The sequence below is a fragment of the Limulus polyphemus genome, unplaced genomic scaffold (genome assembly GCF_000517525.1).
Source record: "Limulus polyphemus unplaced genomic scaffold, Limulus_polyphemus-2.1.2 Scaffold223, whole genome shotgun sequence".
Lineage (NCBI taxonomy): Eukaryota > Metazoa > Arthropoda > Merostomata > Xiphosura > Limulidae > Limulus > Limulus polyphemus.
In genome coordinates, this window is record NW_013665833.1 from 119,226 (window position 1) to 146,719 (window position 27,494).

At 34.8% G+C, this 27,494-nt stretch overlaps 1 protein-coding gene across 5 annotated transcripts in view; it reads right to left on the reverse strand.

The window, feature by feature from the left end:
* Positions 1 to 27,494, reverse strand: part of LOC106478548 (sal-like protein 1) — a 201,838-nt gene that overhangs the window by 12,753 nt on the left and 161,591 nt on the right. Inside the window, exon 2 of one of the 5 annotated variants that reach the window (XM_022382157.1) lies at positions 11,823 to 11,868. The exons of the other annotated variants lie outside the window; for them this stretch is intronic. The gene's annotated coding sequence lies outside the window, so the exon portion shown is untranslated. The remainder of the gene's footprint in view (positions 1 to 11,822; positions 11,869 to 27,494) is intronic. 5 annotated transcript variants of the gene reach the window in all.

The window sequence follows — 27,494 nt, forward strand, 5'->3', positions numbered from 1 at the left end:
CGAAGCATACGTAATATTTTTTTTTTAAATATACTTTACAGCATTCTGACTCATTTTAAACTACAATATGAAAATGCGAAACTTCTAGCCGTGTCATTTACCCAACAGTAGTAAATTCACCAAATGTTATCTCTATCTGAGCATGTTTCGAGTTTGAAATGCACAAACTGAAATTATTCGTGAATCAGCTTGAGATTCATACATTATTGAGCCATTAACTATTAAATAAGTAAATGCCAAGACGTATTTCAAGACTGCCGAGAAAAACGTAAATCAAACATGACAACATGGAAAACAATGGGGATCAGTGATAATTACGAAGACGCTAACTACAAAGATCTGAGGGTTATTTTCGTGAAATGTAACTGAAACTCGTGAATTTCAAAGATGCCTAGGAGACAGATAGATAGCGATATGTTGTTTTTTCTATATTTTTCCGATATAACTTTATTTTAATATTCAGTTTTAACTCTATACACGACCCAATTCGAAGAAGGACAAGAAGTCATTCTGTTGAATTTGTTCATGCTCAAACAGGAATTTCAAATTACACACAAAAACACAAAAAATGTGAACGTGTTTACACGTAAACGATAGGTCAGTTGTACCGTGTTTTAACAAAATGAGAAGTAGACAACATTTGAGATACGATCTACAATTATATCTTTAGAAATGATCATGGCAGTAGAACATATTAATATAATTCTTGGTTGCGAAACATTCCAAGTCACACCGCAATGCTCCCAAACAAACAGCTCACAACAACTTGGCGTCGTGCCAAAAGTCAGAACCGATACTAGTTTATTTTAAGATATTGTGTGTTAAAAGAGGAATTCGAATATACATCTGTTGTCACGAAGCCTAAATGACCACAAGTTTTACCATTTTGTTTTATTCTTTGTCAAAATGCTCCATTTTTACATCTTTATCCACTCATTTGTTCTACGGGTAATTTTGTGATCAATTTAGTTCATCTGTTTTGGCACAAAGTACTGCTTCAGTGATTTCAGAGTATTTGGTAAGACAGTTACAGTTTTCAGATCTTTGTTTATCATATGCGACTATAATGACGTCTTCCAGGTATTAGTAATATAAGATGTAATCATACTAATTGTAATTCATTTATTTATTTTCTGTATTTGTTTGTTTGTAATTAAGCACAAAGCTACACAATGGGCTATCTGTGCTCTGCCCACCACGGGTATGTGTAAGACGGCAATTCCTAACCAAAGAAGGCCTGGCATGGCCAGGTGGATAGGGTGCTCGACTCGCAACCTGTGGGTTGCGGTTTCGAATCCCCATCCCACCAAACATGCTCGCCCTTTCGGCCGTGGAGGCGTTGTAATGTGACGGTGAATCCCACTATTCGTTGGTAAAAAAAGTAGCCCAACAGTTGGCGGTGGGTGGTGATGACTAGCTGCCTTCCCTCTAGTCTTTCACTGCTAAATTAGGGACAGCTAGCGCAGATAGCCCTGGTGTAGCTCTGTGCGCAATTCAAATCAAATATCAAATACCTAACCAAAGAACACATACATAAAGATTTATGTAACTGAAAAATTAAAGATTTGCAATATATATATATATATATGAGTAAATATTTGCCTGAACTCTATCTCAGTAACGACGACTTTGTAAATTGTATTGTAAATCTATGTTTAATATAAGTTTTATTGTTAAAGACAATATATTACGTAGAGAAAGTGTAGACTTGTATCTGTTTGGCTTGCCTTAGTAATAAGATCGAGAACGCTATAAATACAAGTCGATATAAAATCATATACAACTTTTCTGTGATTCATGTGCAACTTAAATATACACTTACGTATTTTATCTGTCACAGTGACTGTCTATCGTTCAGTATGCCCATTCTTATAATATATACTAACAGATTAGTCAGTGATCATCATCCTTCCATTAATTACCACTAGATGGCAGTATAGTTGCATGATTTTAAATGACAAATTTAATTCGATTGTCTGTTTGAAGTTATACACAAAGCAACACAATGGGCTATCTGTGCTCTATCCACCACGGGTATCGAAACCCGGATTCTAGCGTTGTAAGTCCGCAGACATACCGCTGTGCCACTGGGGCATTTAATTCGAAAACAGATATATATATATATACACACACTCTTCTGAGAGTCACTGTTCGGGTGGGTTACGAATGAAAACCGATAATTTCTCCTATGACCTCCTACCTACAGAGTAGGCTTATAGTATATCGCAGTCATTATTAGTCTTCTCTCCTCATCAAGGATTCTATGCGTGTTGATCAGTTAGGCTTTTATCTCGGAGAGGAATTGCTACTACCACTTCATTCTCCACGCTGAAGTCAAAGAATAGGCTATAAATTCCCGTCAATCTGACCTGACAGGTCAGTTCGCGACCGTGAAGCGTCATCAACTTCTTTGTGCCTTGGTTAGTTTTGTTTAGCATGTCATAAGCTAAAAAAAGACACATTTTTACAGCAGAACCTTAACATTTAGATTGTCCCTGTAGTGCCAAAGTCTATATTATCTGACTTACTTATCATTCATTCCAGCACGTCAACAGATTTTATTACATACTTGAATAATTAACATGCCATTAAAATAAAGCATCAAAACATATAATAAAACTCATCAACGTATGAATATTTATCAGATTAAAGACGTTGTAGAAATGGAAAAATATTTCAACGAGACGGGCAAAACAATTAATATACGAACTTCATAATTGAATATTTGTCGTATCTATAAAACCATATATTATTCTGTAAAGCTTAGAAAGTAACCACAAATAAACACGTGTATTTAAAAAAATATAGTTAAAATATATTTACCATTTTTCCTAATTTACTTAATTCGTGATTTTACATCGAAATTGTTCGTAACTTTAAACTGAATAGATAGAGTTGCTGTTTGTTCTAGCGCAAAGATACACAGTTAGTTAACTGCGCGGAATCGAACCTTGAAATTTAGTGTTGTAAGTCCGTAAACTTTCCGCTGCCCCACTGGGTGGGCAATAGATAGTTTATTGGTTTATTTCTGAATTTCGCGCAAAGTTACTCGAGGGTTACAGATCTGCACCACCCGCTAACAACGTTTGGACTACTTTTTATCAATAAATAGTAAGATTAATCTTCACTTTATAACGCCTCCGCGACTGAAAGTACGAGCATTTTTAGAGACAAAATTAGAACCCACGCCCCTCAGATTGCGAGTAGAGCGCCTTAACCATTAGGCCTAGTCCAACAACACATGTGAAATAATGCAATGTGACTAAACAAAGGGAAAATTTAATTTTCTAATTAGGTGCTGATTATGCAGTATTTATCAGAAAAATCACAATTTCTATGCTTAGCCTAAGTTATTGCTCTCGTATTTAAATGTTAGTAATAAACTTAATCTCAACATTTTCAATTGAAGTTATGAAAACACATGCAAAAGATTACTTATAAAAAACCCATATGCTAACACTTTTCTTTATGAAAAAAAAGGTACCGATTTCAGTTATCTTTATTCCGGCAATAAATTATAATATTGAAATCAGCCTTTTTTTATTCCTACTGACGTGATGTTAAAATGTACACAACAAAACTACGATATGGACTTCCAGAGGGTTGATCTAAATATACACAATAACTGGCTACTGTAGACACGGCTATATTTGGCTCACATTCGTGAAGAACAATACATTTAAATATAGCAAAAGAAAGGGAGCTCTTGCTGCACGCTTTTCTATACTCTTCTTAGCAATTATTCTATAATTGGGTGAAGATGGAATAGCAAAAGTGACATAAAATCCAGAAGAGAAAGGAATACATACATGTTTATGCTAAGATCGGACAATGCCAAAATTCCTTCACCGTTATTTATAGATATGAACGGCTTTCTTTCATCGCCCCCACACAGAGAAAATATTCGTTGCGTCAGTAAAAAGGTACCGTACCTGGTGCTATACAACTAAAAATCACAGTAATCCAAAAATAAGTTAAGACTAACTTTTCATTCGTTTTGGAGCCAGGCTATAGGGGAGGGGGGGGGGGTGAAATCCCATTTCAATGTTTTTTATTGTTATTTTACTTACATAAAGCGGTATGTTGTTACAGCTTGATTCAACTGTGCACCCCACCCCCGTCCCCAAAGGTTTAACAGACCAAACAGTAAGGTTTGACGACTTATAGGGGGTTTTGATACCGTGGTGGGTACAGCACTGATAACCTACTATGTATTTGCGGTTAAATCCAAAACAATGGAAGATTCGACTGTAATTTTACAATTTTCTCGGTTAACGTAAAAAAATAGATTATGTCTTTCTTTACAAGTCTTCTGTCATATGCTATGTTATGTAAATCCTAACGTGTCTTCTACTGTGTATAATGTAATACGCTGTAATCATCACAACAGGAGTCTTATACACTGTATACAATGTTATGTACATCCTAACGTGTGTTCTACTGTGCATAATATAATACTTGCAAGCATCACAACACGAGTCTTATACACTGTATACAATGTTATGTACATCCTAACGTGTGTTCTACTGTATCTAATGTAATACGCTGTAATCATCACAACAGGAGTCTTATACACCGTATACAATGTTATGTACATCCTAATGTGTGTTCTACTGTGCATAATATAATACTTGCAAACATCACAACACGAGTCTTATACACTGTATACAATGTTATGTACATCCTAACGTGTGTTCTACTGTATCTAATGTAATACATTGCATATATCCTAACCCAGGACTTTTTTATGTAGTATGTTATGTGTACTCTAGTATGTGATATACAGTATTTAACATAGTGCGTTGCATATACACTAACAGGTATCTTTTATTGGATCTGCTATGTTGCGTTATATACATTCTAACACACCTGGAAAAGTGCATTATATACGCTGTTACACACGGTTTCTTCTGCAGCCAGTGTAGTGCTTTACGTACATACTAGTATATGTCATATCTTTATCTGATTTAATATTTTATCTTCTCCGGAATCTAGTAGTACTACACCCTAACACACATCTTCCACTGTACTTTTTTAATGCTTGTATTTTAACACACATCTTCCAGTGTACTTAATGTAGTACGTAAACTATAAGACACATCTTTAATTTTATTCAGTAGAGAATATGGACAAAAGTTTCTTATTTTATAATTGAAGCGCACATAAAATCTTAATTAACATTTTCACTATATTTATCGGAACAAACATATCAGTATTCTAGGTATGATGATGATGATGTTCAGATATTGGCATATATTTACTTTTCTTTTCTTTCTAGTTTTCTTAACCCCTCTCCTAGCAAGCTGTGCTTTACTTACTCTTCGTGGTTGAGATCACAACCACAACGGATGTATCAGAGAGACGAAATTCGATGTTAGTTTCATCTTCGATAATTCGTTCAGAACTAATCATTTAAAGATATTTTAAAATTCAGTTTATTAAATCTGCGTCACTTTAATTACAACTTCTCAATAAATTCACCGGTCTCTTTTCTTCTTCAATATAGAAACAGCTCATCTTTGTAAGACAAGTGATTCGTTGTTAACATGTTGTGGTCATAGATTTAAAATATAGTGAAAGTTGTTTTTTTTATTTGACGCAAGGCTACTCGAGGGCTATCTATACCAGCCGTCCCTAATTTAAGCTGATAGACTAGCGGGAAGGAAGTTAGTCAACACTACCCTCCGCCAACTCTTTGAAAAGTGGGATTAACCGTAACATTATAACGCCCCCACAGCGTGTGCGATAACGAGATTCAAACTCACGAATCATAAATTACAAATCGAGCGCCCTAACCACCAGGCCAAAATAGACGACATATGAGGGTTTATTTTTATTTCAGTAGTATTCCTGCCAAGAAACTGGAAAGAAAAACTAGTGATGCAAAAGTAGACAACTTTTAAGTAGACTTTACCTTTGACCTCAGTGACTTTAAGTTCCGACCAGTATATCTTTGTGGAAAAAGCAAATTTCATAAAAAGGCTTAATGTTTTCGTGACATCTTATTTAAGCAACGACATGAATGACTTTGAACAAACTAATAATAAGTTAGAATTACGCGTGTTAAGGTCACTTTCTTTAGAAGTTATACATTCTGTTAGTATTAACTTATTTTTACTGGGGAAAGACTGAATGGCATAATTTAGTTTTTTTTCGACGTAGCCATATTAGTTAGTGATTTTGCGATCTTGATATTAATGCACACGTACGGAAAAGGATGGTGATATAAGTCGCTTTGCATGACATACTGCCTTTAGGTGTTTACAGTAAACTGTTGTTGTTGTTTTTTTGTGTTTTTTTTTCTAGTTTTGAGACAACAGGTTGAAACTGTAGAATCATAGGAGTGACGATTCCTTTAAAATGATGACAGATCACGGCCAGCCTCCCTTTCACGGCGAGAAACTGAGTATGCTGCTGTCATCGTTGACGGCGAATGATTGGTTAGAGCTAAAGGCAAAAACAAAACCTCCAGAAGCAAGCCGCCATAATTTAATAATCAGACAAAACAGACGTACCCTTAGAACGGAAAGCATCGGTGGTCGTTTGGCGCGCCACATCAAACACACCCTTAATACACCCATTAGCCATTCCCTTGTGCGTATTGACCCGTACGCTCACTGCTTCCACCCGAGAAATGGAGTGGAGGATAGCGCCAGGGTAGATTTTTTAACGATAACTACTGAGAACGGAAGTGAATGTTTTGACACTTTACACTTAGCTTGTCGTGAAGTGTAAAACATTCCATCAGCAGACTTTCAATGTCTAAATATATTTCAATCAAGAAACATAGCTACTTATATACATATATATTCAATATTTCTGACTGGAATACTTGAAAACACATGGAACTAGGGTAGTATATCAATTATCAGTATTTAAGTCAACTTTGTTTTAGTCTTTTCAACTAGATCTTGTAAGGAATTCATTTGTTGTGCGTGTGTTTTTGTTATAGCGAAGCCATATCGGGCCATTTGTTGTTTCCATCGAGGGGAATCGAACCCCTGATTTTAGCGTTGTAAATCCGTAGAGTTGCCGCTGTCCCTGCAGGGGACAATTCAATTGGTAATTACATATTTACTTTTATTTGCGTTCTAGTATTTTAAAGGTTTGATTTGTTTTGAATTTTGCGCAAAGCTACACGAGAGCTAACTGCCCTAGCCATCCCTAATTTAGCAGTGAAACACTAGAGGGAAGGTAGCTAGTGGTTTTCCATTTACAACCGCATTGATAAAACACAAGTGTATTAGAGCCAACAGCGAAAATAATTATAGCTTAATTTCTTCATTTTCAATATTATTCACAATTTCTGATCAAATCTAGGCTAACTACGTGGATCAGAAATATACCAGTTTGGAAAGTAACGTATTATTTTATTAAGACAATCTTGTACAAGAAACCGGATAGAAATACTTAACTTCATAAATTAATACTACATTAAGTCAGATAGGAAACTCAGGTAAATCTAAGCCTTTCCACATGCGTAATACTTAAGAGCTATCGCTTTTTCAATTTTGTTTGATCATTGTGATTTATTAGCCCTTGAACTTTACCAAAGACCCTATAACTCTAAGACGGCCCACTCCATAACTCTACAAGCGTAATGAAATTTGTACCGCTCCATCTGGCGTCTGCTTTAGTAGCACTTATCAAGCCGACTATTTAACCGTACACTTCATGCCATATTCGGGAGCTTGTGTCTAGTTTTTGATATGAGATCATATTGAAGGTTCAAATTTGTGTATTATTCATGCTTTAATGTGTATTAGTTAAACTAGGTTACCATACTTAATGGTAAATGTATGTAAGCTGTAGCATGAATCACTGCAATATCATGACAATTAACGTAATACAGGCAGAAATGTTATATTCAGGCAACATAAATTGTTTGCATTAAACACATCAAGTATTATTTCACATTAAAATTAATACTTTCTATTGAAGTTTATAAAATAGGCATACATACATACATTCATATCAGCATGTTTGTCAATCATAAAATACACCATTAAAACTTATGAATACAAGCAAGCATATTGTTGATACATAGAATTTACTGCACAGTAAAGCATTTAATATGATACAAAGTTGATAACAACCGCGTATAATACCCTTTACAAATGATTTAACTTCAAAATCACGGGAGTCCTTTTCTTAGCAGGATAACTTTAAGGATAAGGTGTTTTTAGAGCACAGTGCAAACTGACTTTCGTACAGAAAGTGGGTAGAGTGACAACTTTTGAGACATTTTCGTGGTCTGCATTTAACTGTTGTTGTTGTTTGTTTTTTTTTTACACTCATAACGAGCATGAAGCATCAATTATTCTACGACCCTGATGTTCCGTAAGTAAAGTAAACTCAATTATTTCTTTATAGTTACTTTCATTAGCAGTATTGGTTAAAATGTTTAACATATCTACGTTTATTAGTATATTTTATTTTTAATATTATAGTTGTATTATGGATATTGTTTTCGTTTGTTAGCTTAACATATATATATATATATATATATATGGCTTTAAGGGCCTAAAATATCTTAACCGCGATGGTACCCAACTGATGACACAGTGCATTTTAATCTTTATAAGCAGGAACGTAAAAAGTATATTTAGTTAGCTATACTCGCTAAAAGGTTGATTTTTAGTTTCGCTCTAAGTTGGTAACTTGCTCTGATCGGAAGTTAGTATCAATTATTCACTCTGATAGCTTCTGTTCATATAAATAGTGAACGTATAATACATGTATACATGCAGGTTCTTTATACAAACGTTTGTTTGAGCAACAACTAGCAGAAGCACATTTGCTGTCTGTCACGTCTGCTGTTTGGAGCGCTGGGCCTAGCCTGTTTACACTTCTCTGTTTGAGTGGACCAAATTAGCGATATTGTTTTTGGCTTTACTGTAAGAAACTACGAAACAATACAAATCAATCAAGCATTCACTGTCGCGTGCACAGAGACTATTCGGAGCCAGAAGACAAGCAAATAATTATGATGTATCAAAACAATGTAAATATATATTTAAAAATGCTAATGATATAACTAATACAAAGAGTTTGTGAGGCCTATTCGGAGAGAAGAGATATGAATTGAAACTTGGCTGGTTTAATAAGGTTACCAATTCCATATCGTTTTCACTTTTACTTTGAGTAAACTTTCTGGAAACTGAGAGATAAAGGCACTTTGGCCAATAACATATTTCTCAGTCTAGTATCAAGTTCATTATGAGTTGGTACATTACATAATAAGGTCAATAATTTACGTTAAAGCTGAAGGAAAGCTTTAGTCTTTTTAGAATCAGATCTATTGTAGAATGGGCAGGGTATTGAAAATGCTTCCTCTCTACTATTTGTTTGTGGACATAACATCATTAAAAAGTGATACTGATATATGTATGTGTGTTTCTGCCACTGTTGTAAAAATCTTGTAAACAACCTATAGAGAAAAATGAAAGTTACATTAATACCTTGTATTTTTAATCTAAACACATCTCTGACATTTGAACTAAGCGGTCAAGTCAGAAACCCTTAAGGTGTAAGAATAGCCATCTCGATTTAGAACTGTTGATCATAGGGAGAGAGAGAAACCAGTCAACAGAACCGCCGCCCACATGAGTACTCTTAACCTTAACCAAATTGTGGAAATGACAATCACAATTATAACGCCTCCACAGCTGAAAGTATGGGGCGTATTCAACGACATATCACGGCTCAACTTGGGACATTACTATCCAGAAGACCAGTACGTTAACCACTAGGCTTAGTCTAGGCCGCTTATATTGAAGTGTGCACTGTGCGAGCAAACGCTAACAAGAGACACGTTACAGGAAGTGCTCGAATAGTAAGGGGAATTCAATAAATATAATGGTTGAACTATTCTGTTATTCTCACATATATAAATATATCGTAAATTTAATTTCCTCATTGATCAGTCACAAAATAAATCAAAATTAATATGTAACAGTAACTTTGCATAAAACAAGCATTAAAGGCCAACTAAAAACAAACTTCACCATTGGTTGATGGAGAATCAGAACGACTCTAGCTGTACACACGCGCCTACAATGAGACTAAGTCAGTCAGTGAAGTCTCACACACGAAACGTTCCTCATGCGCACGATCTTGTTAACAAGGGAGATGAAATGGGAACGACACCCCCCCCCCTCCCCCGTTCTCTTTCAATTCGAGCAATGGTTATAGGTAATACAGTTACTAAAATAACGAAGTATGAAATAAAGAGATATACTATTAATTTTATAAAATAACAGCAATAAACTTTCAGCGTGCTCATGGCGGTTAGTAATCTCATACATTTATTCACATTTTCGCAGAAGAATAACAAACGTAAACTGTAAACCAAAATGTAAGTGTGCATTTTCTGAAAGTTCCTTTTTTTTCTAAAACGAAGTAATTATTGTTATCATAGTCAAATATTAATAACAATATAGGGAAGGGTCAGTTCTAAAACGTATTTATTTGTTTATTTTAAAGTTAAGCTCAAAGTTGCACAATAGGCTATCTGTGCTCTGCCTAGCACGGGTATCGAAACCCGGTTTCTATCGTTGTAAGTCCGCAGACGTACCGCTGTTGAAAAAGAAAAGAAAAACTCGTAAATAAAGAGTTCTAGTCCATATAATGAAAACAAAGAATCGTAACACTCATAATCTAACAACACAGATATACAGTAGCATTTTAACACCTAAAAGAAACGACAACAACGTTATCTCTTTGTGCTAATTGGGATAATATTGTTATTGTTTTAACACTGATGCGCTCTTTGCACACTTTCAAACCTAACTGATTATACAAAAGTTGCATCATTTCAGTGTTAATAGGCTATTTATATAATTAGAAACGATCATTTTTATATAAAACAAGCCAATCATTTAAAATTGTTAGTCAAAAATTGCGCCTCAAAACTTCTTGATTGGAAATTAGGTCATAATAGGTACATATGTAACTAAAAAAAATGTAATCTATTTGTTTAAAATAGTCTGTCATGGCCTGGTGGTTAGGGCGCTTGACCCACAATCTTCGGGTTGTGGGGACAAAACCTCTCAATGAACATGCTAGTTTTCAACCGCGGAGGGGGTTATAATGTGACGGCCAATCCCACTACTCGTTCGTAAGAGTAGCTCAAAGTTAGCGGTGGGTGGTGTTGACTAACTGCCTTACCTCTAGTATATCGCTTCAAACTTATGGACGGCTAGTACAGAAAATAAACAAACAATGAAGTCTTCAATTGGATAAAAATAAGATATTACGTTTTCCAAACATAATGATGGTATTTTCACAACTTTACTTACCCTTTGGAACCTTGCCTCATTAACCACGCACTGTTCATTCAATCCACATGTGACAATCATAACATATTATTATATAACTAATTCATCATACGTTGCCTAGCTAGCTCCACTTTTGTGTAAGCCCCTAGAAGTGCGCTTCTCCTGCTGTTAAATTATATCATTATGACCATAATCACTTCCGACTATCATCTACCCTGTCAGCCCAGCATGTTGAACCACGAAATACATCAGTCAGCGCTATTAACCCGGCCCACCAGCCCGTTATTTCTGCACTTCATGTGTGTGTTATTACTGTTGACATTTTGACCCACCATCAATATGTAATCTCAGTGGGAGTAGAGTAAAGGATGATGGAGTGTTGTCGCCTGGAAACAGATCACTCATGTCCACGCGCATCTTATATCATATGCACATTGTGCCTGTGTAAACATGCAGGGCTATCCAGATACTTATAGAAAACTGCTAACTGTATGGAAAGCTAGATAAAACGATGAATGAAAAGATAAATATTACTTCACTCACCCTTCAGTTGAGTATAGTTTCAAAGTGGTGCGGGTACAAAGCGAAACTGAAACCAGGAAGCTGATTAAATACCATAGTTTTAAATCCTTCTCACATTTCTATGTACATATTACGAACAAATAAGTGACTGACTACTAAAGTGAAATCTATACCAGACAAATAAAGCTCAATAATAAAGAAGCGAACTAGGAAACTACAGTAAACTGCACTGAGCATAACATCCTAGTTGTTATCTAGCTTTATAACAATATCTAACTCTTTTATTCAATTTTTATAGTGCATATTGGTGTACAAAAGACATTTTAATGCTAGTAATAAACGACCTTATAACACCAGTTTTTTTTTAATTGAACACCTAGCGTTTCGCTCTACAGCTTCTTCAGAAGCTGTAAAACGAAACGTTGAATGTCCAATTAACGATCTAAACTCTTCCATTCCTTGCAGCCATGTGAAAAAAAACAAAAAAATGGCTAATCTAAAGTAGAAAGAGCTGTCGCTTACTAGACAGCCCAAGCTCTAATTCAACCAAAAAGCATGTCAATTTTAGAAACTGGGTGATCCTTACTGGATCAAATAAAATAATTCCCCTATCTGTTACACCTATTGTATAATTTATAGAAAAAAAAAGAGTTGCCGGATTCCTGTTGATTGGGGTTAACTTTGAGTGTTGGGAAATAGCAATTCAAATGTTATTGAAGCTACCGTTTTGGATGGCGCTGGAGGGAGTTAGGGAAGTTTCGATGACTTTATCAGTCAGATATCGATTCGCAATGCAACCAAAGCAGTCTTCAATTGATTATAGTGGTTCTGAATCCCAGATCCGGAGGATTCCGGCAGAAATGAAGCACCGGTTACACTTGTTATACTACAACTTCACGACGTCGTTTATAGGTGTACGTGCTAGTGCTACCCTGTGAAAACAGATTTTTACAGCTCTCTCTCTCTCTCGTCAAAAATATCATTGATTTAATACTCGCGATAGAAGGTCAAAATTAAAAAAAAACTCGAATATAATTTGTTTTGTTATATATTCAGAACCAAAAAAAAAGAGTAATTTCAAATTGCAGTCGTAATCCACGTAGGAAGTAAATGCAGGTACTTGTTCACATTCTCGTTCCTAAGACACGTGCCCAGTAACGGTCAGTTTCAAACTGTCTTTGTTAACCTGAAGATGACCTAAGAGGGTCGAAACGTTGTTCTTGTACTTTATCTTAATTAAAGTTTTTAATACCCATACCAGCCGTCTCTGCTATACATTTTTACTTCAAGTAGGTTTCTCGTCATTATTAAAAGTACATACAGTTCATGAGAAATATTCTGTTTAAACGACCCATGTGTTCGTAAGCTGGATCACTTTCTTATCAGGCACAGAGTTCCTAAAGTCAGCGTTTCGCAGTTGGTATTACTCTGTCTTCAATGAAAATCACGTGAACGACCAGATTTCACCGATTATTTAAAGGTAAGTCTTCGGGGAGGAGTGGTAAATCGTTGTGACTGTGGCGTCTTTAGTTAACCCAGTTGTACGGAAGACGGGTTTCGCTAACTGATCCCCAATATCCACTTTTCATGAAACGCGCTTTAAAATACAGCTTCCAGCAGGCTTCGGGCGAATTGAAGCAACAAAACAATCGATAAAGCCTCTTTCAAAAGCTCCTATCATCTTGAAAATATTTACAACTCTTTATTGTTATCTTTTGCTATCCTAATAAAAGTAACGTTTGCTATTTTTTTAATATCCATTTACTTCTTTCTTTTCCTACATTATGTCCACTAAAAAAAAAGACTATAAGTTAGATCAAATAAAAAAAAAACAGCAAATAAAAGAAGGTTGGAAGTAATAAAAGATTTAGCGAATAACAGAGATGTTTTGTTATAAGAAATGAGTTAGTCTAGTATTTTCAAAACATGAGATAGCAGAGCATCACTAAAAAAGGTTGGTCATACTGTACAACTCTTCGCTGTAATTGCAGATATAAAATTTTTCTTTTCCGTATACTCTGCGCTGATTGATTTTCGGAGTGGAGAAATCACGCATTTCAAAATAAGAAGTGATACATCTACTAGTATTATATACGCTCACAGATAAGGATATATTCCTATTTTATATACATTCTGTATTAATTGTATAATGGAGGTCGATGTTCCTACTGCTGTAAATCTAAAAGTGGAAAAACTTACCTGTTTTTTTTTTGTTTTTGTTTAGTTGCGGTACACCACTGTAAGCTCTAACGTTCATTTAAGGTATTCTGTACCTTGGTAAATCAGAAGATTCACATAAGTTTTCTTATTACGCTGTCATTTTGATTAATCGTTTGCTTAATCTTATACCTCTGAAAGGCAGGAAGATTCATTTAAGTTATTTTATTACATTGTAGTTCCAAAGGTTCATTTAAGTCACCTCAAACCACAGTAATTTCGTATGTTCATTTAAGTCACCTCAAGCCATTGTAATTTTGTATGTTCGTTTAAGACACCTCAAGCCAATGCAATTTTGTATGTTCATTTAAGTCACCTCAAACCACTGTAATTTCGTATCTCCATTTAAGTCACCTCAAGCCATTGTAATTTTGTATGTTCTTTTAAAACATTTAATACTATTGTAATTGCGTATGTTCACTAAAGATATCTCAAGCCACTGTAATTTCAAAGGTCCATTTAAGTCATGTCGTTGTTGAACAAAATGCTTTGTATTATCACTTGAGTACTGTGAATCAGAAGGTTATCTTAATGAAATAGAAGTCAAACAATTCCCACCAACCTTACACCATAGTAAAAGGTCAGAAGGCTCGTCAAAATGTTTCATTTTAGTGCATATTACAAAAGAAGTTTTAACGCCCACCCCCTCTCCACTTCGAGAAAAATAAACGAGCCACCGATAGGGGAAATATAAGTTATAAAGTTATAAAAAAATAAGTTGTAATTAATGAGTTAGTAATCAAACGTTGTTATCCAACCAAGGTGTAGAGAGGTATCCGCGGGGGTGGAGCTTAAACTCATTTTTAATGAAGATTGGGGTATTATTATCCACTCTAGAAGGAACTTTACAATAGAGGCGTACTTGGTATGCCCGCTATTTCGTTTTCCAGGAAGTATATAGGCGTACTTTGATAAGAGGTTTCACGCTGAAGTTAATGATATAATATAATATACAATAAAAGAATTAAGTATGAAATTTTTGATACTTCGTCAAATTTTCCATTTTTTTCATGTTTTCTGGAAATACGAAAATGCCCGGACGCGAAAAGGGTTAGTATAGAAAAAATAAACTACTGTTATAGGTATACCAATTGTGGATAAAATATCCCGGATACCAGATTAAATGCAAATCTTCTTCGAGGGTCTTGTTTTTTAGTTAAATACAATATGGTGGGAGTTTATCAAAGGTAAATAATTCTAAAAGTGGTTAGTTATCAATGTACACGATGTAATTCCAGCAGGTTCGCTACTATGTGTCTATTATCTGTCTGAATCAGATGTGAAAAAAAAGCATAAAAAGAGTACATTCTTAGGGAAGCAAAGTAGGCCGTACAATCTGTCGATCAAAGAGTACTCATTAGGGTAGTTTAAGTACGCCGTTGATGTACAAAACTAGAAAATCACACTAGGGGTAGTAATTGATTTACTATACGAGTGCTTTTACGCAGAAGAACTAAATGTTCTTCTTGGACTACGTATAAAAATCAGATGTGTATTCAACAACAGTTTTTAGAGAACATCTGGTTGTGTGGTTGAGAGGGATTGGTTTCGAAGGTCTTTGAAGGTTACTAGTGGTAAGAGTGGAAGTGCGTTCCTTTAGTTCAACTAGGCATCTCTTCACAATAAATGTCGAGTTTAATTTATGACTTTAAGGGCATGGGAGTTTCTGATACAGCTAAAGCTGAGCGTCTTCTGTAATTGGAGCATGTTTTAGGCCTGGTGGAATGTAAAAACAACCCTGAAGCTCTGTATGGTGATAACATGTATTCTTAAAAACGTATATGCGCAGTTCTTCTCCTCGCCATAATCCAAGTTTGCCCTCCGGACTCTTACAGTGGCTAGTTGGTCCTCCAGGGTTCATGCGGGGCACTGAAAATGAACCCAACATAAAGTATACCACCTGTCTAAATGTGTCCAAAACAGCGCCGTTTCCAGGAATCGAATCTTAACCCGCAAAAAGCGGTAAGAACACAGAGTAACCTCAATTGGAATATTTTAAATGGTTTAACGAACCTTCAGATAATAGGCCTTCAAACATATAGCTACCGAAAACACAATGCTACTTTTCAGTTTGCTGCCACAAAAAAAAAAGGACACGAGTATAATAGAGCCGTATTTCTTTCGAGAACACAATCAAGAGTTATTTGTTCACACCGTATAAACTGTACAATACAGTAAATCGGAAGGAACAATAACAAACCAACCAATAAAGACAGAAAAAGAGACCATGCAACTTCACCAGCCGCAAAGAATTTCGGGAAAAGATTACTTAACACTTTGCAATATAGAATATAAATGATACTAACACGCTAAAAAACAACATCAAATATTTATACAAGTTACAAATTCGTATGGAATGAAATGTAATTTGTGATAATATGGACATAATTTTGTATAAAGAATAGCAATACATTCATCAAACATTTTAATGATGATCTTATCTAAAATTAACTAACAGTCAAACACATTCACACAAAACGCGTTCATGTTAAGTTGTGAAAGCAACAATTTAAAAATAAATTCCCAATTCTGGGGACATCTGTAATTTGCTGTTCAATTGTCTAAAATCGATAACATATTTTCAGGTCCCCCGGTGGGACAGCGGTAAGTTTAGGGACTTACAACGCTAAAATTCGGGGTTAGATTCCTCGCGGTGGACACACCAAATAGTCCAATATGGCTTTGCTCTAAGAGAAACAAATAAAAAATCTTATTTTCAGAATTTCTTTCTTGAAACCTAAAAATAAAGAATATGTATGCGAAATTGATGTGAGCAAAGAACAACGAATTTTTGAAACCTTACTTTGAGTTGTTACGCTTTGATAAATATTCTTTATGCGAATATAAAGAGCCTTATAAAATAGTTAGCCACTTTTCTACGTCCACTAATTGATAGATTCTAGTATTTCAAAAACGCTGGTGCAAGAAATATTGAGTGACACTCCTGAAAAAAACGCTGGTGCAAGAAGTATTGAGTGACACTCCTGAAAAAAAAACGCTGGTGCAAGAAATATTGAATGACACTCCTGAAAGAAAACGCTGGTGCAAGAAATATTGAGTGACACTCCTGAAAAAAACGCTGGTGCAAGAAGTATTGAGTGACACTCCTGAAAAAAAACGCTGGTGCAAGAAATATTGAGTGATACTCCTGAAAAAAAAAACGCTGGTGCAAGAAATATTGAATGATACTCCTGAACTCCCTTAACTATTGGAAATAATTAAGTACCTGATAATGCACGAATGCTTCATAGCTCCCCAGTGGTACAGCGGTATATTTGCGGCTTTACAACGCTATAAACTGGGTTTCGATACTCGTGGTGGGCAGAGCACAGATAGCCCATTGTGTAGATTTGTATTTGATTAGAAATAAACAAACAATGCTTTATAATGTAGTCCCTATTGTCAAAATAACCTTTTAATAAAATTATGAAGTGATGGGCGAGTTAAAAAAAAGCAAGTGATTTTCTGTTGTCCTTGTATTTGATCGGTGTATTGATATACAACAGTCAAAAATAACAATGAATTAAAAAATTGAAATGACATTAAATAATGAAGAAAAGCTTTTAAAGTTGTACGAATTCAACACAACTGAATATACAGACATTTTGTCCAATCTGGTTTGAAATACAGACATGATGCATTAGACCGACACGATGTAAGACTTTGGCTAAGCTGTTCCTTCTCTATATTTAGGACCGAGTCGCCATCAGGGAAGCTTGTTGTAGTTACAGTTCAATAAAGTACATCCACAAACTGGAGTTTCCACGCTCGCTGCTTCAGCAAATAGCTGCTATGACTCAGTACTAATGAAACAGAAAATGCGTCAAAGCGCGAATGAATTTTGTCTATGAATCTCCATACCTCGTCGTCGTATATAACAAGAATGAAAAGTGACACGTGTTATACAGCTTAAAACCTTATCCTGCAAGAGCTTATTTATTTCTCAGGTTATTTTCGGCTACGTCTCAGACAGTGTGAAGTTTCTGTGCTCAAGAGTGTCATATGCGAAAAGGTTATTATGCTGAGATGCAATTAATATTCATTATATTTTCTTTAACATTCGAGTGGGTTTTATCAGCTTCAAATGCATGATACATAATACTTTTTATCAATAAAAATCTATAAAAGTAGTTACACGAATACTTTAGACTTCATATCAACACAGAACTTTGACTAAGTTGAATCTTAGGTTCGTTACCGGAAGTATAGTTAATGTATGGGTACATCATCAGTATATGTTTGTTGCACATTAACTGTCATTTCTGTCTTCCTTGAGAAAAGTTACTTAAGAGGTCCAAGATCATTGGCGTTTACATATAATAGCCGGACAAAGGCAACACGTAGGAAAATCAAACTTGGTATCTTAAATTTTCATGTTACATATAGGCTAAATCGTATTTGATATTTTCATGTTACATATAGGCTAAATGGTATTTGATATTTTTATGTTACATATAGGCTAAATGGTATTTGATATTTTTATGTTACATATAGGCTAAATGGTATTTGATATTTTTATGTTACATATAGGCTAAATGGTATTTGATATTTTTATGTTACATATAGGCTAAATGGTATTTGATATTTTTATGTTACATATAGGCTAAATGGTATTTGCTATTTTCATGTTACATATAGTCTAAATGAGCAGGTCAGAAACTCCACAGTTCAGGCATAGAAGTTCCTAATTTACAACTGGTCACCACCGGAGAACAACCCGCCGTCTACACGATTACTGTTAACGGAATAGCAGCCTTGACTGTTACTTTTATAATGTGCCCATAGCTGAAATTGCGAGCGTTCTTAGCAGCATACCGCAGGTTCGAATCTTGGACCTCTCGATCCACAGCGTGGCACACTAACTACTAAGTCTATTAACTTGGGACACGTAAACTGTCATTTTTCCTTGTGCCCAGAAAATTCTACTTGGAATAAAAAAATCACTGTCACATTTCTTAGGTAAAGAATTTCTCACATATTTTAACATTATCTTGCTCATCAAAATATTTTGTTGGAATTAATTTGTTCTTTGGCCTTTACCCAAAGATAAGTACGTAAAATTAATTACTCAGTCAGTAGATTAGCCAGTATTATTTCAGTTTAAAGAAAGTCGATATATCTTCGCTTACTCTCTGTTCTCGTTCGTATTGAAATTAGTTCTTTCGTTAAAAACTTCAGATTTACTTCAATTTAGAAATAGAATAAAATTAAGTAACTACATTAAAACAAATGCAGATAAACATTAGAAGATAAGAACACCTTTATATCAAAACTCCCATCTCTAAGGTCCCCGATGGGGCAGAGGTAAGTTTACGGTCTTACAACGTTACAATCCGAGGTTCGATTTCAAGCAATGGACACAACAGATATTCAACGTGGCTTTGCTCTAAAAACTAAAAACCAAAAAAAAAAAAACCATCTCTAAGAAAAATAAAAGTTTGCAAAGCGTGCCGAAGAAAAATAATAGAATCGATTTATAAACTCGCAGGTCTTACATTATTCTGAAGCCTGATGATCCGATTACAACTGGTATGTATACACACAATTTAGTAGCGTTGATAACATCTTGGTTCACATCTTAAGACGTCAAATGGCAGTACTTTACGTTCCATGTGCAGTTCTCGGGTCTATAAACAAATCATCCTCCTAATGTCAAAAACAGATTTTTTCACAAACCACAATTCCTATAGATGAACGATATATTTTGCTATGAGAGGATTTTAATCATTGCACTCTTTTTAAGCCTTCAGCACTACGCAAGGCTGACATTCAATATTTCAGCAGGAGGTTCTCTCCACAGCCATAAACTGCTTTGCCAATGACTCCATGGCCCTTAAGCAGAACCGGGGCTTCATACTGTCATGTTCTACAATATGCTTTTGACAAGGTTACACTGATTCTTTGTGAACTCGGCCCCTGGGTCTGACGCCGCTTTAAATAAATATCGGCCATACGTGCCGAGAGTTCTTACGTTCTAAAAACGTGTGTGTGTGTGTGTACATATATATAGATATATATATCTTAATCCAAATCTCAGGAGTTCTGCTCTCCAGAGCCAGGTTAGGATTATATCGATGTACCAGTATTAAATCAATATGGGCATGAAATATTTGTAACAAACAGCTACCGTAATTGAAAAATAAACGCAACTATACATGACGACTAGGTTTGTTTGGATGCTTCTCTCAACCTATATTTGTTTACGCAAAACACGATTCAATAACACGTATAATTACATGCAAGTTTTGTTTTCGTGCGCTCGAAAATTGGTTCTAATAATGAGCCACAAACTTAAACATTATTGTCCCGAAATATTTCTTTAACTGTGACCAATTTGGTTGATATCATGTCTGTTTTATCAAGCTAACCTATATAAACAGTAAAACAAATAACCGATCAGTAGCAGTTCCTTTCAACTGCTACTTGTGGTAGCAGCGATCATAGTTAACATGTTAATCATAGCTAACATGTTAAACTACTTTGGTTAACTATACTTATCGTAGATTAGGAAACAAAAAGTCCATTTGTTGCAATTCTTAAAAACTACATTTTTAAATAAATTTGTAAAGTAATTGTCACTTTGCCTCAAATATTTATTTTTCCCTCAACTAAGCCTTCGAATATTTTTTCCCCGCAACTAAGCCTCTGAATATTTTACCACCCTGAAAAATCGTTTTCGAATTTTGTTTATAGTCCGTCTTTGCCCTGAAGAGTCAGGGCAATTAGGTGAAAGACTAATACATTTTTGGGGGATTGAATATATAGGATTTATTGTATATTTTTACTGAAAGAGAACTATAATAATGAAGATATATGACCAACCTCTAGGTTTTGGGTCCAAAAGCTACGTAGCTAATGTTTAAGATGTTTAAGAGCAAGTGAATAAGTTTGTTCTTTTTTTCTCTATAAGAATTATCTTAATAATTTTGTCTGTAAGCAATTAAACCTTGAGGTAAATACACTTAAAATAACATTGCGTAACACGATACATTTAAGGAATCATGTGAAAGAACTTAAAATCTACATTTTCTCCTTTCCGCTTTAGCTTTGTTGATTTAGCTTTAGCTTTTTTTTTGTTGTTGTTGTGCAACTTCTGATTTTTCTCCTCTTTTCCAAGACAGACTCAAGAACTGTAACATGATGTACTCGAACAGAATGGCTAACAGGGAAACTGACCATGATTTCCTGGTTTGAGTTTGAATGTTTACACTGGAAAAAATCTCATAAAAAAAATCAATGGACTGTTGACGTCATACAGTAGTAGATTCACGCCACGAACTAATGAAGCTAGCGACATTGGGAGAAAATGGAAGTGGAAGTGAGAAAGTGGATTCTTCTTGGCGGCTTTGGATATCTTCCAACTTCTCACATCAATATCATCTTCACTCTTACGTCTCTATCGTTATAAGCTGATTTTAAACTAAAAAAATAAAAACGATTATTTTATATGTGCGAATAGCATTTTTGCATATTCGTGTTGGTTAATTGTGCTTGAAATGTTTTCATCAAACAACGTTGAATGACTATTAAAGATAATTAAATCCGAAAAGCGAGTTAACTTTCTCCACAGTTAACAATGTTTAACAATAGAAAGCTTTTAAATTTACTAATCAAAATCGCGAACTTCTGATAATATAATTTATGTGTGTATATAAAATATATATCAGAAATAAAAACTAAATAACTGATTCCATTTTAATACTTTTAAATTCAAAAACATCCTGTTTTAACTTACATTCCACGATTTGTGTAACTTGTCAGCACCTAAATGGAAGTTTATACATTAAAAGTAACACCCAAACTGTAAAAAAAATAAATGCTATTTAATATAGATTTACCACTTACAAATGAATTGTTTAAATAATAAATTTTGTTTACAAATCAAGTGTTACCTAGTAGGTTAATGTATAGGGCTCAGGATCGAAGAATCTAGGGTTCGAGCTGCGATACTGGTGAACACGCTTCGCACTTTCAGCTACGAGCATGTTATAAATTTTACAATCAATTTCTTATTCCGGATAAAGCCCTTCAGGAGGCTTTTTCCCCGTGGCTCAGCGGTAAGCCTGGGGGGTTATAACATTAAAAAACGGGTTTCAACACTCATGGTGGGCTTTGTGTAGTTTTGTGCTTAACAACAAACAAATAAACTTTTTGGCGGTAGGTGTTACATGGTGGTTACCTTCCTTTAGATCAGTAGTTCAAATTAGGGACGACTAAACTTGAAAACCTTGGATCTGACTCTTAAAGTGCTATTCAGACCGAAATTTTATTTTATATACTTTTTGTCTTTATAAAGATAATTTCCAGATAAAAAAAAAATTCTAACGGCCTTTAATTTTCGTTTTCAGAATAAAACGCAAATATTGAAACGGAGTAAAGCTAAATAAGTCATGAAACTAGAGATTAAAAACGTCAGATCCTTCAAAACATAAGTATTGATACATTTCCTGTCAGCTCTGATTTTATTTCTCCTCAAAATAGAATATTTTTTTATTATATCACAGAATTTGCCATAAATTCCACTTAGACTCTTTAACCATGTTTTTGACTTGCCATATTGAAAATATTCTGCTTGACACTTTGAAGCCAATCGTGTCCACAAGGCGCTTTTTATTGAATAATTCAATATTTAAAATTCACGTTTGTATCACTGTAATGTCATTTCAGAATAAAAAAGACCGTATGATGAAAATCAAATATAAAATGTATATCTTAATTTGTCTTTTTAATGACGTATTCTGTACTACCCTTACGGATGAAAACGGTAATTCGTTGTCTTATTACTATGAAGGAAACCTTGACTAAGCAAAGAAACAGTGTTTTTCGATAAAAGCGCCTTTTTAATGCTAAGAAATACGAAAAGGATTAGAAAATATTTCGCGATTGTGGAAAATTAAAGTATAAAAAAGTAAAAATGTTTAAATAATGCTTACTATATAGGTTAGAGAAATGGGGTTAAAATAAAAAATAAAATAAAGAAAAAATTTTTTTTATTAATGTCCCACCATCTTTAGGGAGCCAAAATAACGTTCTGCCAATCTTTTCGTTCACTGTGCTAAGGCGTTATAGAGAAAGCTTAACTGTAATAGGAGCAAGGTTTAACACCAAACCTTATGGGTGTTAAGAACTGATACAAAGGATAAATATAAAAGGGTGTATATTCGCGCACTTTTTATGCACCCCCTTCCCAAGTGGCACAGCGGTATGTCTGCAGACTTACAATGCTAGAAACCGGGTTTCGATACCCGTGGTGGGCAGAGCACAGATAGCTCTTTGTGTAGCTTTGTGTTTAACTTCCAATAAACAAACAAATGATGAAATTACACCCAAACACACTTTTTATTCTTAAGAGGGTAGCGGGTCTCATTAGATTTTTTTCATAAATGTTTTTTTCTTCTTATTTTTAGTCTAGCATAATGTTCAGTAAGCTTTACAGTAAAATATTTATTTTCCAAGTTTTGTTACCATTCTTTTTGTCTTTGTGCAACTTGTCTCGTTTGTCACATACTTTACACAATAATACATTTATTGACTCGTTTGATGTCTCATATTAAACAGCAGCGCGTTGATATTTGGCTAGTATAGAATTTCTTAAACCTCACGAAGTATTTCTACTGTTATTACTCTTGTTTTGTTAAACTGTATTTAAAAGACACTTTATTGTGGCTTTGCGTGGAAGATACTGATCAGCGTCGTAAAAAAGGGAATTATATTTTAATACTATACTTGACTTCTGCCACTTTAAAATTTACTTTCAAACTTGTTATATTTCATTGCATTTCAAATTGTATACCTTTTCTTATAAGTACTGAAAATCTTTCTAAATGTAAAGACATTTTTGTGGGCTGTTTTCAGTATTATTACAGATTAGAAAGTAAGACCGCGTACCTGCCAAACTGACAGTTATGATACATGAAGACATTCGAAGGCCGAAACCTTGACTGTAAATAGTCAGCCTCTTAATAACTAATATTAACTTCAGATCAGAGCAAGCTGCATAATTAAAGAGAAACTAAGTTACATGGTAAGTCGCCCTCTTCTTAGGTTTCATGGTAAGTCTTCTTGTTAAGTTACACGGTAAGTCGCCCTCTTCTTAGGTTTCATGGTATATTTTCTTGTTAAGTTACATGGTAAGTCGCCCTCTTCTTAGGTTTCATGGTATATTTTCTTGTTAAGTTACATGGTAAGTCGTCCTCTTCTTAGGTTTCATGGTATATTTTCTTGTTAAGTTACACGGTAAGTCGCCCTCTTCTTAGGTTTCATGGTAAGTTTTCTTGTTAAGTTACATGGTAAGTCGTCCTCTTCTTAGGTTTCATGGTAAGTCTTCTTGTTAAGTTACACGGTAAGTCGTCTTCTTCCTAAGTTTTATGGTAAATTTTCTTGTCAAGTTACACGGTAAGTCTTCCTCTTCCTAAGTTTTATGGTAAGTCTTCTTGTTAAGTTACATGGTAAGTCGTCCTCTTCCTAAGTTTTATGGTAAGTCTTCTTGTTAAGTTACACGATAAGTCGTCCTCTTCCTAAGTTTTATGGTAAGTCTTCTTGTTAAGTTACACGATAAGTCTTCCTCTTCCTAAGTTTTATGGTATGTCTTCTTGTTAAGTTACACGATAAGTCGTCCTCGTCCTAAGTTACACGGTAAGTCGTCCTCGTCCTAAGTTTCATTCTAAGCTTTCTTCTTGCTGATTAATATTAACTTCCGGTCAGAGCAAACTATGTACTAAAAGCGAAGCTAAAAATCAACCTGACATTCAGTATAGCTTATTAACTACGCTCTTTTTAGGTTTATATTTATAAAGATTAGAATGCACTGTTTCGTCAATTGGATACCCTCATTACATGGTAAGTCGTTCTCTTACTAAGTTATGTATTAGATGATACATGAAAGACTAAAAGTTACCGTAGTCTAAGTGAAATGACATAAGTATCCAAGACTTTATAAAGTTATAGTATCAAAATATCAAAGCTCAAGCAAAGCTTCTTTTGAGGACAGAATTGGAAAACCTACAACCGGCCAGCGAAGCATGCTCTGCACGAAAAAATAACCACAAATTACCAAATGTTCTATGCACAAAAATAATAGGATAAAAACACATGTCTCATAACAAATTAAGTCAGGCGAAATACGAACTGAACACGGGGGGTAGGGGGATAGTGGTACATGCTTAAAAAGGCGTAATCTCACCCATGGTGATAGATGTTACAGATATGATTAGGATAAAAAACAATTCAGCCCCCCTCAGAGGCTCAATGGTGAGCTTAAGAGCTGATAACGTTAAAATGTAAGGTTTGACCCTCTCTATGAACACATGTCAAATAGCCCATGGAGCTTTATGCTTAACAATAACATGTCTTACAGCTTATTACAAATGAGTTATGGTTGCTGTAGGCATAGTGCACGGACAAAATTAAGCACACACGCAGCAAAAAAAAAAAAAGGAATTGAAGAGAGTGAACATAAAATAATCAAAATATGAATTAAGCTAAACTCAAAGTTAATTTATCCCCTTAAAGAAGGGTGACGCGTAGTTCAATATATAGGTTTAGACTGGTGACAACTCAAAGTTAATTTATCCCCTTAAAAAAGGGTGACTCGCAGTTCAATATATGGGTTTAGACTGGTGACAACTCAAAGTTAATTTATCCCCTTAAAAAAGGGTGACTCGCAGTTCAATATATGGGTTTAGACTGGTGACAACTCAAAGTTAATTTATCCCCTTAAAAAAGGATGACTCGCAGTTCAATATATGGGTTTAGACGGGTGACAACTCGTGGGTTAATTTTTTAGTTATCATTTTACTGTAAAGAACAAAGAAAATGATAATCTTACTTTAACAGTATGATTGTATTACCTGAGATCGTGTTACCTTATGTATTGTATATTATACTCTAGATATGCGAACAAACAATATTTTAGAGTTGGTTGAGAGTCTCCTCTGATGACTGACTCTCTCACTCTATGCTGGAATTGACTTAAGTAAAGTACGTGACCAATGCGCTGCCTATCTTTGTATATAAAACAAAGAGAAAATGCATCACATCAAATTATAAAGGTTCTCACCAAGACGCCAAGATCTTTACCCACATCTACACTTATATCACACAATTAAGATTGATCTTATCTTCTAGGTAGTGCCTCTTCGAAGTGAAGATCGACAAAGTGAGGGTTGTTCAGATATTTATTTAGAGGTTCTCCAGTTATCAGTCCTCATCTTAACAATGGGTAGGATGGTTTCAACAAAATCATAAGCAAAATTCTGTTAACCCTCACAAGGCAACAAATTAAATTTGCTAGAATCCTTTCCTTCCTCAGACTCATTCCGTGTATATATGTTTTTAACGTTTTTCTGGGTAAATATTGAATCTGAAACGTACTTTAAAAGGCTTTCAGCATCTCTTAACTTTTACCATTAAACCTTCGGAAGACCAAAAAAAATCTAACTAAGTAAGCAGTTTGACATGCATTCTCACTCAGCTTCACATGGACGTGTGTATTTAAAATATTAAACAGAGTTTTTTATTGGATAGAATCTGGAGGCTGAATCGATCAGTAATACTTCTCACAGAAAAACACATACACAATTCTTCACGGTAACACAAGGTTTAATAGTTTATCCAAATGTATATAAAAAGAGGTCTTTAGCTTGTTTCAATCTCGAAGGTGCTACAAAATCACACTTTTCTACAGTCATTCAGGCATATCTCATCCTTTGCATAGATCATAATCACTATAAAAACTAAAAGGGTGCAACAAGCCTGACTTTATTTAGCTAGTTTTGAAAAGATAATAACAATAAAAAATGTTTGATTTCCTGAAGAGTCTTCTTCTTCAGGAACATTTAAAGAGACATTAGAAAAGAAACCAAAATTTTAATCTTACTACACTGTACATTCGCTCTTATGCTACTTACGTTGAAGAATCAACTGGCGAAAGAGCAACTTGTAAGCATCTTTTTCGAAGCTTTGGAAGAGTTTAATCTATTCTTTCACAACAGTATCAGATTTACTAGTAGTTATCGTAGTCAGTCATTCATAACTAAGAAGCTCATTCAATGATGCATAAAGAGATAAATAAGTACCATAGTTTAAAATAAACATTTTTACGTTGTCAATATTTTGTCTGTAGTATAAGCCAGATTTCATTGGTCACTTTTATGTTATATATAAAAATAATATGACGATAAAACGTTTACAAGTGACGTCATGCTAGTGTTAATTTGTAACACGTTTTCGCCTCTGACATTAAGTATTATATTCCTAGAAACTCGTCTGATTATATTATATTCACTGAACATTTATTTGCAAGCGGCCCACGTTTGGTGCTGGTCGAGTGAAACCACCTTTTGCGGGCCCGGCATGGCCAGGTGGTTAGGGCGCTCGACTTGCAATCTGCGGGTCGCGGGTTCGAATCTCCGTCATACCAAACATGCTCGCCCTCTCAGCCGTGGGGGCGTTATAATGTGACGTTCAATCCCACTA